The sequence below is a fragment of the Oncorhynchus kisutch genome, unplaced genomic scaffold (assembly GCF_002021735.2).
Source record: "Oncorhynchus kisutch isolate 150728-3 unplaced genomic scaffold, Okis_V2 scaffold1082, whole genome shotgun sequence".
NCBI classification, from domain to species: Eukaryota; Metazoa; Chordata; class Actinopteri; order Salmoniformes; family Salmonidae; genus Oncorhynchus; species Oncorhynchus kisutch.
Genome location: NW_022263027.1, coordinates 3333 through 15898, shown reverse-complemented (window position 1 = coordinate 15898; position 12566 = coordinate 3333).

Here is a 12566-nt window from a genome sequence, read left to right as displayed (position 1 = left end):
CATCCCCGTTATTTGCAAGAGGAAGCGACGCAGGTACAGAGGACAAAGAGCTGGATGCCTGGTCAGGACCTGGAGAAGGCGACTGGGAAAGCTGCCATTATCGTCAATACTACTTGCCAAAGTGCAATCATTGGACAATAAACTAGACTAGGTACGATCACGAATATCCTACCAACGGGACATCAAAAACTGTAATATCCTATGTTTCACAGAATCGTGGCTGAATGATGACATGGATATTTAGCTAGCGGTATATACGCTGCACCGGAAAGACAGAACAGCACACTCCGGTAAGACGGGGGGGACGGGGGGGTTCTGTGCATATTTGTAAACAACAGCTGGTGCATGAAATCTAAGGAAGTCTCTAGAGTTTGCTCGCCTGAAGTAGAGTATATTGTGATAAATTGCAGGCCACACTACTTGCCTAGAGAGTTTACAGCTATACTTTTCGTGGCTGTTTATTTACCACCACAGACAGATGCCGGCACTAAGACCGTACTCAGTCAGCTGTATAAGGAAATAAGAAAACAGGAAACCACTCACCCAGAGGCGGCGCTCCTAGTGGCCGGAGATTTTCATGCAGGGAAACTTAAATCAGTTCTACCTCATTTCTATCAACATTTTAAATGTGCAACCAGAGGGGGGAAAAAATGTAGATCACCTGTACTCCACACAGAGACACGTACAAAGCTCTCCTTCGCCCTCCATTTGGTAAGTCCGACCACAACTCTATCCTCCTGATTCCTGCTTACAAGCAAAAATTAGAGCAGGGAGGACCAGTGACTCGGTCTATAAAAAAGTGGTCTGATGAAGCAGATGCTAAACTACAGGACTGTTTTGGTATCACAGACTGGAACATGTTCCGGGATTCTTCCGATAGCATTGAGGAGTGCACCACATTTATATATATTTTTTATTTTTTTATTTCACCTTTATTTAACCAGGTAGGCTAGTTGAGAACACCTTTATTTAACCAGGTAGGCTAGTTGAGAACACCTTTATTTAACCAGGTAGGCTAGTTGAGAACACCTTTATTTAACCAGGTAGGCTAGTTGAGAACAAGTTCTCATTTGCAACTGCGACCTGGCCAAGATAAAGCATAGCAGTGTGAGCATACAACAAAGAGTTACACATGGAGTAAACAATTAACATGTCAATAGCACAGTAGAAAACAAAGGGGGGTCTATATACAATGTGTGCAAAAGGCATGAGGAGGTAGGCAAATAATTACAATTTTGCAGATTAACACTGGAGTGATAAATGATCAGATGGTCATGTACAGGTAGAGATATTGGTGTGCAGAAGAGCAGAAAAGTAAATAAATAAAAACAGTATGGGGATGAGGTAGGTGAAAAGGGTGGGCTATTTACCAATAGACTATGTACAGCTGCAGCGATCGGTTAGCTGCTCAGATAGCTGATGTTTGAAGTTGGTGAGGGAGATAAGTCTCCAACTTCAGCGATTTTTGCAATTCGTTCCAGTCACAGGCAGCAGAGTACTGGAACGAAAGGCGGCCAAATGAGGTGTTGGCTTTAGGGATGATCAGTGAGATACACCTGCTGGAGCGCGTGCTACGGATGGGTGTTGCCATCGTGACCAGTGAGCTGAGATAAGGCGGAGCTTAACCTAGCATGGACTTGTAGATGACCTGGAGCCAGTGGGTCTGGCGACGAATATGTAGCGAGGGCCAGCCGACTAGAGCATACAAGTTGCAGTGGTGGGTGGTATAAGGTGCTTTAGTGACAAAACGGATGGCACTGTGATAGACTGCATCCAGTTTGCTGAGTAGAGTGTTGGAGGCCATTTTGTGGATGACATCGCCGAAGTCGAGGATCGGTAGGATAGTCAGTTTTACTAGGGTAAGCTTGGCGGCGTGAGTGAAGGAGGCTTTGTTGCGGAATAGAAAGCCGACTCTTGATTAGATTTTCGATTGGAGATGTTTGATATGAGTCTGGAAGGAGAGTTTGCAGTCTAGCCAGACACCTAGGTACTTATAGACGTCCACATATTCTAGGTCGGAACCATCCAGGGTGGTGATGCTAGTCGGGCATGCGGGTGCAGGCAGCGATCGGTTGAAAAGCATGCATTTGGTTTTACTAGCGTTTAAGAGCAGTTGGAGAAAACGGAAGGAGTGTTGTATGGCATTGAAGCTTGTTTGGAGTTTAGATAGCACAGTGTCCAAAGACGGGCCGAAAGTATATAGAATGGTGTCGTCTGCGTAGAGGTGGATCAGGGAATCGCCCGCAGCAAGAGCAACATCATTGATATACACAGAGAAAAGAGTCGGCCCGAGAATTGAACCCTGTGGCACCCCCATAGAGACTGCCAGAGGACCGGACAGCATGCCCTCCGATTTGACGCACTGAACTCTGTCTGCAAAGTAATTGGTGAACCAGGCAAGGCAGTCATCCGAAAAACCGAGGCTACTGAGTCTGCCGGTGATCGACAGAGTCGAAAGCCTTGGCAAGGTCGATGAAGACGGCTGCATAGTACTGTCTTTTATCGATGGCGGTTATGATATCGTTTAGTACCTTGAGTGTGGCTGAGGTGCACCCATGACCGGCTCGGAAACCAGATTGCACAGCGGAGAAGGTACGGTGGGATTCGAGATGGTCAGTGACCTGTTTGTTGACTTGGCTTTCGAAGACCTTAGATAGGCAGGGCAGGATGGATATAGGTCTGTAACAGTTTGGGTCCAGGGTGTCTCCCCCTTTGAAGAGGGGGATGACTGCGGCAGCTTTCCAATCCTTGGGGATCTCAGACGATATGAAAGAGAGGTTGAACAGGCTGGTAATAGGGGTTGCGACAATGGTGGCAGATAGTTTCAGAAATAGAGGGTCCAGATTGTCAAGCCCAGCTGATTTGTACGGGTCCAGGTTTTGCAGCTCTTTCAGAACATCTGCTATCTGGATTTGGGTAAAGGAGAACCTGGAGAGGCTTGGGCGAGGAGCTGCGGGGGGGGCGGAGCTGTTGGCCGAGGTTGAAGTAGCCAGGCGGAAGGCATGGCCAGCCGTTGAGAAATGCTTATTGAAGTTTTCGATAATCATGGATTTATCAGTGGTGACCGTGTTACCTAGCCTCAGTGCAGTGGGCAGCTGGGAGGAGGTGCTCTTGTTCTCCATGGACTTCACAGTGTCCCAGAACTTTTTGGAGTTGGAGCTACAGGATGCAAACTTCTGCCTGAAGAAGCTGGCCTTAGCTTTCCTGACTGACTGCGTGTATTGGTTCCGGACTTCCCTGAACAGTTGCATATCACGGGGACTATTCGATGCTATTGCAGTCCGCCACAGGATGTTTTTGTGCTGGTCGAGGGCAGTCAGGTCTGGGGTGAACCAAGGGCTGTATCTGTTCTTAGTTCTGCATTTTTTGAACGGAGCATGCTTATCTAAAATGGTGAGGAAGTTACTTTTAAAGAATGACCAGGCATCCTCAACTGACGGGATGAGGTCAATGTCCTTCCAGGATACCCGGGCCAGGTCGATTAGAAAGGCCTGCTCACAGAAGTGTTTTAGGGAGCGTTTGACAGTGATGAGGGGTGGTCGTTTGACTGCGGCTCCGTAGCGGATACAGGCAATGAGGCAGTGATCGCTGAGATCCTGGTTGAAGACAGCGGAGGTGTATTTGGAGGGCCAGTTGGTCAGGATGACGTCTATGAGGGTGCCCTTGTTTCCAGAGTTAGGGTTGTACCTGGTGGGTTCCTTGATGATTTGTGTGAGATTGAGGGCATCTAGCTTAGATTGTAGGACTGGCGGGGTGTTAAGCATATCCCAGTTTAGGTCACCCAACAGAACAAACTCTGAAGCTAGATGGGGGGCGATCAATTCACAAATGGTGTCCAGGGCACAGCTGGAAGCTGAGGGGGGTCGGTAGCAGGCGGCAACCGTGAGAGACTTATTTCTGGAGAGAGTAATTTTCAAAATTAGTAGTTCGAACTGTTTGGGTATGGACCTGGAAAGTAAGCCTGCAAAGTAATGTCAATCTCTGCAGTAAACTGCAACTCCTCCCCCTTTGGCAGTTCTATCACATCAGTCACTGGCTTTATCAATCAATAAGTGCATCGAGGACGTCGTCCCCACAGTGACTGTACGTACATACCCCAACCAAAAGCCATGGATTACAGGCAACATTCGCACTGAGCTAAAGGGTAGAGCTGTCGCTTTCAAGGTGCGGGAACTCTAACCTGGAAGCTTACAAGAAATCCCACTATGCCCTGCGACGAACCATCAAACAGGCAAAGCGGCAATACAGGGCTAAGATTAAATCGTACTACACCGGCTCCGACGCTCATCTTATGTGGCAGGGCTTGCAAACTACTAAAGACTACAAAGGGAAGCACAGCTGCGAGCTGCCCAGTGACACGAGCCTACCAGACGAGCTAAATCACTTCTATGCTCGCTAAGAGGCAAGTAACACTGAGGCATGCATGAGAGCATCAGCTGTTCCGGACGGCTGTGTGAGGATTCCTAGGACCTTTTCTGAGATGCTTTGTGGATACGGGCCCAGAGCTCTATGGGCCCTGGTCAAAAGGAAGTGCACTACACAGAAAATAGGGTGCCAATTGGGATGCATCCCCTTTTTTGGGCATTAGACCTACACTAGTGCGTGGCAGTGGTAGTGTTTGCTTGTGGTCTCCCACCAGGTAATATATTGTAGTGGTCCAAACATCAACCTCAGCAGTCTGGAGGGAGGTAGGTAGGGTTTCTCTCAGAGCTCCACCACTGAGACTGAGTGTTTCATTAAGTGTTATTTACCCCTGTGAAAAGGGCCGCATACCTCCTCTCCCACACGCTCGGAGACATGAAGCTAGAAAGACACATTAATGACTGCATTATTCCCCTCCTGCCAAAAGCTTGGAGAGTGGATTATATGGGGTAGGGTGTGTCGTGTCTTTGACTATGCCGGATTAAATGATATGACATGCTATTCTATAAAATAATTTCTCAGTAATTAATATTACCTGATTGAGCTAATCATGTAAATGTAATTAACTAGAGTCGGGCACCACGAAATAATATTTATAGAGCGGTTATCTTCCGAATAAACTCTTAAAGACCTAGTAATATTTTACATCAATAGCAGTCAATATTAATCGTCATCTTAATTCAGTCTCATCTGAAAGTTGTAAATTCTTGGTTATCTGCACGAACCCTGGCTAACAAGTTGAACCAGCAATACAAAATTGGGTTTAATTATTTATTTACTAAATACCTAACTAATCACACAGAATTACACATACACATAATTAAATCATAACTTGATTACAAATTACGTCATAAAGGAAAACGTCCCTAGCGGGCAGAACAGATATGACAGCTTGTTACACAAAAGAAAAGGGGCTGGGTTTGAGTGAAAGAGCGGGAAGACTGAGGAACAAAGGGTGAAGCTGTGCTATCGTAAATACATTATCTTATGCATTCTAAATTACCGCCCATTTGGAAAAGGAAAATGCAATAAATATTTACTCTGAGTTGCGCTTCGGTAGGTTGGTGGTAGATGGACGGCCGTGTTGCCCAACCGAGTCCTTCGTCCTTTGAAGAATGTCTCTGCTGGTAAATGGAATACGTTGTAGTAATGTCGTTGTGTGGTAGACGGGATACTCCGTCTGTTCCTTCCTAACCCTCATTTGCAGCGGCTGTTGCTAACTCAACGGCTAGGAGGTATCACTTCTGTAGTGAATAAGAGTTCAAAGTTCATACCATTCGCAACCAAAGCTCACGCTGATGTTGGCTTCATTCTGTGGTTATTATCTGAACCATTCTGACATCGGACCGTCGTCCTCACGTCCTCGGAACAGGAGGTTATATTGTCGTCAAGGGCTTATGTAGGAAGGGAGAGGAGGGCGTGTTTGAAAAGTTTTATAGCCCATGTCCCTTCACAGGGGCGGGCCACTGATTGAGCAGAGCCCTATCTTATGAAAACCCAAATTTCACATTTTAGAAGCTAAAATCACATTTCATTTCATCCCATCACAAATCATTTTATATTCAAACATTTAAATTGAACAACAATTCCATGTGAATCTGATAACTCTGATGTGTAGACTTTCCACTGTAGAGTTTGTCATCTTATCATTGATGAGAATGTCTCAGATGACAACCGAACTGACATCATATTCATTAAGTACCACCGCATATGTTCAGTTGTTCGGATTACCAGAATATAGTTCATTTCCCCCCACCTTCTGATGGGGGGAAATGTTATCCAAGGGGTTTGCAAATGTAACATCAGTAGGGTAGAGAGAGGAAAAAGGGGGAAGAGGTATTTATGACTGTCATAAACCTAACCCCCAGGCCAACCTCATGACAGGTGGGTGTATGTGGGGTAGGGTGGGTGGATATGGGTGTATATGTGCCTGTGTGAGGAAATCCTGTCTAAGAGGCCTAATGATCAGTACACAGGAGCAGAGTCATGGAGTCCTCAAAGATGCCTAATGATCAGAAACTTAAACGTTTTACCTCTCTGTTTATCTCTGTTGCAGATAACCATGCCCCATATAAGAGATTAAGGGTAAAGGACAGATCTACCCATGGTTCACGCATCAATTGTCTTAAAGATTTAATGAAAGAAAGTTAGCTTGGGCTAAGGCTAGACTGGCAGTCCTTTAGACATTTCAGAAATAGATGTCTTACTCTGGTTAGAAACACAATGTCAACATACTTATTGAATTGTGTATCTGTGAGTGGTGGAAATCCAGCTAAATTCTGGAAAGTGGTCAAATCAACAACAATAAAAACAACAAAAATCCACTTCCTCAGTGCCCCAGCAGGTTAAGACAGCCTCTGGTCCCATAACAGACAGACATTTGTGGTGCTTTTAATAAGCATTTTGCCTCAGCTGGCCATCTGTTTGAAATAATGGTTTCTGAAAATATCTCAAGTTCCACTAGATGGAGTCCTTTATTCACCTCTAAAAACAGATAGAATAGAATGATGGACGTCCATGATGTATTAAGTGCCTTGCAAAAAGTATGTGTCCAACAATCCACTGGTGCAGATTCGCTTGATCCCTTTCTACTACAGCTTCTGGGGCTATCCCTAAGATCTGGAAGGCAGCATGTCCTTCCCCTTTACAAAGGCGGGGATCCTTCTGACCTGGATACCTACCACCCAGTTTCTAAACTACATTGCCTTACAAAAATATTATCACTGGCAAATTCTCAGCTAGGAACTTTCTTAACTTCAAATGATATTCTTAATGTGTACCAGTCTGGTTTTAGACCTGGACATAGCACCGTTTCAGCAGCTGCGCTTGTCTTAAATGATATATTAAATTGCTTAGATAATAGGAATCACTACGCTGCCATATTTATAGACCTGTCCAAGGCCTTCGATACTATCAACCATCGCCTACTCATTCAAAATGTTGTCTATGTTGTCTGAAATGGGCCTCGACCAGGCGTCTTGCAAGTGGTTTGGAACTACAGTTGACGTCGGAAGTTTACATACACTTAGGTTGGAGTCATTAAAACTCGTTTTTTAACCGCTCCACACATTTCTTATTAACAAACTATAGTTTTGGCAAGTCGGTGAGGACATCTACTTTGTGCATGACACAAGTCATTTTTCCAACCATTGTTTACAGACAGATTATTTCACTTATTCACTGTATCACAATTCCAGTGGGTCAGAAGTTTACATACACTAAAGTGACTGACTAAACAGCTTGGTGTCATGGCTTTAGAAGCTTCTGATAGGCTAATTGACATCCTTTGAATCAATTGGAGGTGTACCTGTGGATGTAGTTCAAGGCCTACCTTCAAACTCAGTGCCTCTTTGCTTGACATTATGGGAAAATCAAAAGAAATCAGCCAAGACCTCAGAAAAAAATTGTAGACCTACACAAGCCTGGTTCAACCTTGGGAGCAATTTCCAAATGCCTGAAGGTACCACGTTCATCTGTACAAACAATAGTACGCAAGTATAAACACCATGGGACCATGCAGCCATCATGCCGCTCAGGAAAGAGACGCGTTCTGTCTCCTAGAGATGAACGTACTTTGGTGCGAAAAGTGCAAATCCTTCACCCTGTGAAGATGCTGGAGGAAACAGGTACAAAAGTATGTATATCCACAGTGAAACGAGTCCTACATCGACATAACCTGAAAGGCCACTCAGCATGGAAGAAGCCACTGCTCCAAAACCGCCATAAAAAAGCCAGACTACGGTTTGGAACTGCACATGGGGTCAAATATCATATCAAATATCTTTTTGGATGTCCTCTGGTCTGATGAAACAAAAATAGGACTGTTTGGCCATAATAACCATTGTATGGTTGCAGGAAAAAGGGGGAGGGTTCCAAGCCGAAGAACACCATCCCAACCGTGAAGTAAGGGGGTGGCAGCATCATGTTGTGGAGGTGCTTTTCTGCAGGAGGGACTGGTGCACTTCACAAAATAGATGGCATCATGAGGGAGGAAAATTGCATGGATATATTGAAGCAACATCTCAAGACATCAGTCAGGAAGTTAAAGCTTGGTCACAAATGATTCTTCCAAATGGACAATGACCCCAAGCATACTAACAAAGTTGTGGCAAAATGGCTTAAGGACAACAAAGTCAAGGTATTGGAGTGGCCATCACAGAGCCCTGACCTCAATCCTATAGAAAATGTGTGGGCAGAACTTAAAAAGCATGTACGAGCTTTATAAGGCCTACAAACCTGACTCAGTTAGGAGGAATGGGCCAAAATTCATCCAACTTATTGTGGGAAGCTTGTGGAAGGCTACCCAAGTAAAAAAAAATGTAAAGGCAATGCGACCAAATACTATTTGAGTGTATGTAAACTTCTGACCCACTGGGAATGTGATGAAAGAAATAAAAGCTTAAATAAATCTCTCTACACTATTATTCTGACATTTCACATTCTTAAAATAAAGTGGTGATCCTTACTGACCACAGGGAATTTTTACTAGGATTAAATGTCAGGAATTGTGAAAAACTGAGTTTAAATGTATTTGGCTCAGGTGTATGTAAACTTCTGACTTCAACTGTATCTGTCAGATAGGACACTACGTGCTTTCTGATGGTGTCAAGTCCAGTTACTTTGAAATTGCTAAAGGTGCCCTGCCGGGGGTCGATTTTGGGACCTGTCCTCTTCACTATTTATATCAATAATATTGGTCTATCTGCAAAAACCTGTAACATTCATTTGTGTGCAGATGACACTGTTATGTAAGCTTTTGCCTCTACGGCTGACCAGGCTGTTGGAGCTGCAGTCTGATTTTGTCACCTAGCAGAAAGTCCTTGCTGACTTAGAATGGTACTTCATGCAGTAAAAACTAAATGATGTTTTCTAATTCTCATAGAAATACTTCAGATGCAGTCTACCGTAGCATCCTTCACTTTATCACAGGTGACACCATTCATGGGATGGAGCAGCCACTAATCTTAAACCATTGGATGCCGTCAGTCTACCGTGGCGTCCTTCACTTTATCACAGGTGACAGTTTTAATATGCATCACTGCATCCTGTATCAAAAGGTTGGCTGCTCCTCCTTAAAGTCCTGTACATCACTTCATTACTCTCTTTCTGTTGACAAAGCTCTACTATACAAGCTTCCGACTTACCTAACTTCGTTGTTAACGTATAAAACCATGATTCCAAACCCGTTCACAGGATTGGTTAACTCTTGAGATTCCTCTGCCGAACTAGGCAAATCCACTTTTAGTTTTAATGATCAACATTTTTGGAATCACTTACAAAATTCATTACATTTGGATTCCCTGGTGCCACAAGTCATTTTAAAACCCTGATGATAAAGAGTTCACCGAGGTGTGCAATTGTTTTGATTGACTAATAATTTGTTTATGATGCCTGTGATGTTTGTGATGTTCTAACGTAATGTACTGGTTATTCTATATTTTATTTGATGTCAGAGCACCACTACAAATGAGACCGTGGTCTCAATGGGGCTCCCATGATTAAATACAAGTGAATAATGATAATGAGCAGCACAAGGAGCAGAGAGCAGAGTAATGGAGGGCTGCTCACCGACCACTCTATTAGCCCTGGATCAATCCACTCACACACACTGTAAATCACACACACCTCAGCTGGCGTGAGTGTGTGTCCGTGTGTCTGGTAGGGGGCCAGCTAGAGGGGCCAACTTCCCAGAGACCCAACCAACCGCTCCATTCTAGGGCCACCTGCGCAGAGACCTCCATGGCCCCCTCTGATCCCACACCCCCCTGACGGACCACCAGGACCAGGGTGTGGACCCCCCCCCACATTAGGACCAGGGTGTGGACCCCCCCCCCCACCCATTAGGACCAGGGTGTGGACCCCCCCCCCACCCATTAGGACCAGGGTGTGGACTCCCCCCCCCCCCCCCCCCCCACCCATTAGGACCAGGGTGTGGACCCCGATTAGGACCAGGGTGTCTCCTGGAGAGGAGAGAGGGCTAAACCATCCACACAGGTGGTCCACAGCGGTGGTCTGTCTGTCTTTTGGTTCTAGGGTGTATTGGTTTTGTTAAAGTCACCTGATGCTGTGACAAAGACAACACCCTCCCTCCTCGAGCCAGTGACTGGCAAGCAGGTACAGGAAGAAAACTTTAAATCAGTGAACACAACTGAACAAAGTGACTCAATTAGTTGTGGCTTTTAACAAACTCACTGACAGGCCTGTAAAAGGTAGTAAGGTGAGACTGAAAACATCCCAGCAGCATCAGTAAGAGGCAGACATAACAGCCCAATTCTAGTTAGGCCAGATAGTTAGAGACCCCTCACTATGTCCAGACTCCAGACTGCATGGGCCTGCCAACCACAAGACGGACGGTGATCACAATCATCAAACAACACGCCTTCCCGAGGCAAGACAGGAAGTGACGCCCCCTGTACCCCTTCATTACCCCCCACCCCCCCCATTTATTTCCACCAACCAGCCAGTCAGTCACCTATCCCAGCAGCCCCTTCCCCCTCAGCCCAGCGCACTGTTGGACAGCGTGGAGTGGCAAGGTTCATGGTGACATGTTTATTGTGGGTCTGAGCAGTGGGGGACACTGGCCAGAGTCCTGGTACCACTTCCACAGAGGAAATTAAACCACAGAGTCAAACTGCACTTCACTGGTTGGTAGCCTGTAATCTACTGCTACTGCAGAGACTTAAATAACACGGCTGATTGTACAATGACTGAACCTCAGATGTGAAACTTGACTGAAAACACATAGGCAATGCACGCACACAGGCACACACTCACATGTACATACAGGCATTGACACACACACACACTCAACCCAAAACCAGATCCCCTAGTGAATGTGTAATATCAACACAGCCTGCAGGCTATCTACTACAGCTCCACTACAGTATAAAGACAGTTCTGTTATAGAGTCAGAGTTAGTTATCTACTACAGCTCCACTACAGTATAAAGACTGTTATAGAGTCAGAGTTAGTCACTGACTGAGAACAGCAATGAGGCCCAGAGCAGTGACTGACTGGACTGGTGTCAGCCAGTGTGTGTGTTGCTGGTAGGGGTGACTAACTGACTGACTAAACTGTCTGCAGCACAAGTGTCAGCCAGGGGGAGGGGCAGTAAATGTAATTAGGTCCACCAGGTGCAGAGATCGGGGCGCCAGTTACTGCTTCCCAAATGTATTATTTCCGCTCAGCAGATTTTGGGGGGTGCATTCCTCGAGCCCCTAAATGAGCCCCCTGTGCAGAGAGCAGCTACAAACACACCCATTGTTAGAGCAGGCAGACAGACAGGGAGGCAGACAGACAAACAAACAGGGGCAGACAAACAGGGAGGCAGACAAACAGGGAGGCAGACAGACAGGCAGACAGAAAGGCAGAAAGACACAGACAGACAAACAGGGAGGCAGACAAACAGGGAGGCAGACAAACAGGGAGACAGACAGACAGGGAGACAGACAGACAGGGAGACAGATAGTGAGGCAGCCAGACAGACAGAGGAAGGCAGACAGACACAGACCGACAAGGAGGCAGGCAGGCAGACAAAAGGCAGACAGATTGTCTGGGGCTCACCTGCCAGCCTGAGACACAGCCAGGGCTACATAACCGAGGATAAGGCTCTCTCTCTCTCTGGTCCTACACTGACCTGTCTCCCATAGAACACACAGAGATATCTGAGCTGGGACAAACTAAACCCACCATTGGTCAGTTTAACCACTACTAGACCACTACAGGACCATTGGGGCGCTTACCGTAACATGGTGGTTGGGCTGAAATTGGCCTTAAAGCTCCTGTTATTCCCCAGTCAGTTTTAGAGAGCCAGTCCAGGGGTAAGTCCCAAATGGCACCCTATTCCCTATATAGTGCAGTACTTTTGACCAGGGCCCTAGTAGTGCACTATATAGGGAATAGGGTGCCATTCAGTATTTAGTTCAGGATCCATTAGCACCTGTTGTGATAAACCCTGCTGAGGGTTGGAAGGGGTTAATGGACTTAGTGGACCGGCCAATATTCACATTAGCGGCTTAAGTCTGTTTTCATATCAGAGTGGAAATATAGAGTTTGTAATTAGGGGAAACGTAGGCAGAACCACTAAACAGAGTCCCGTGAAGCCACACCACCTTGCAACATATTCACTGGAAATGGTGTTGAAG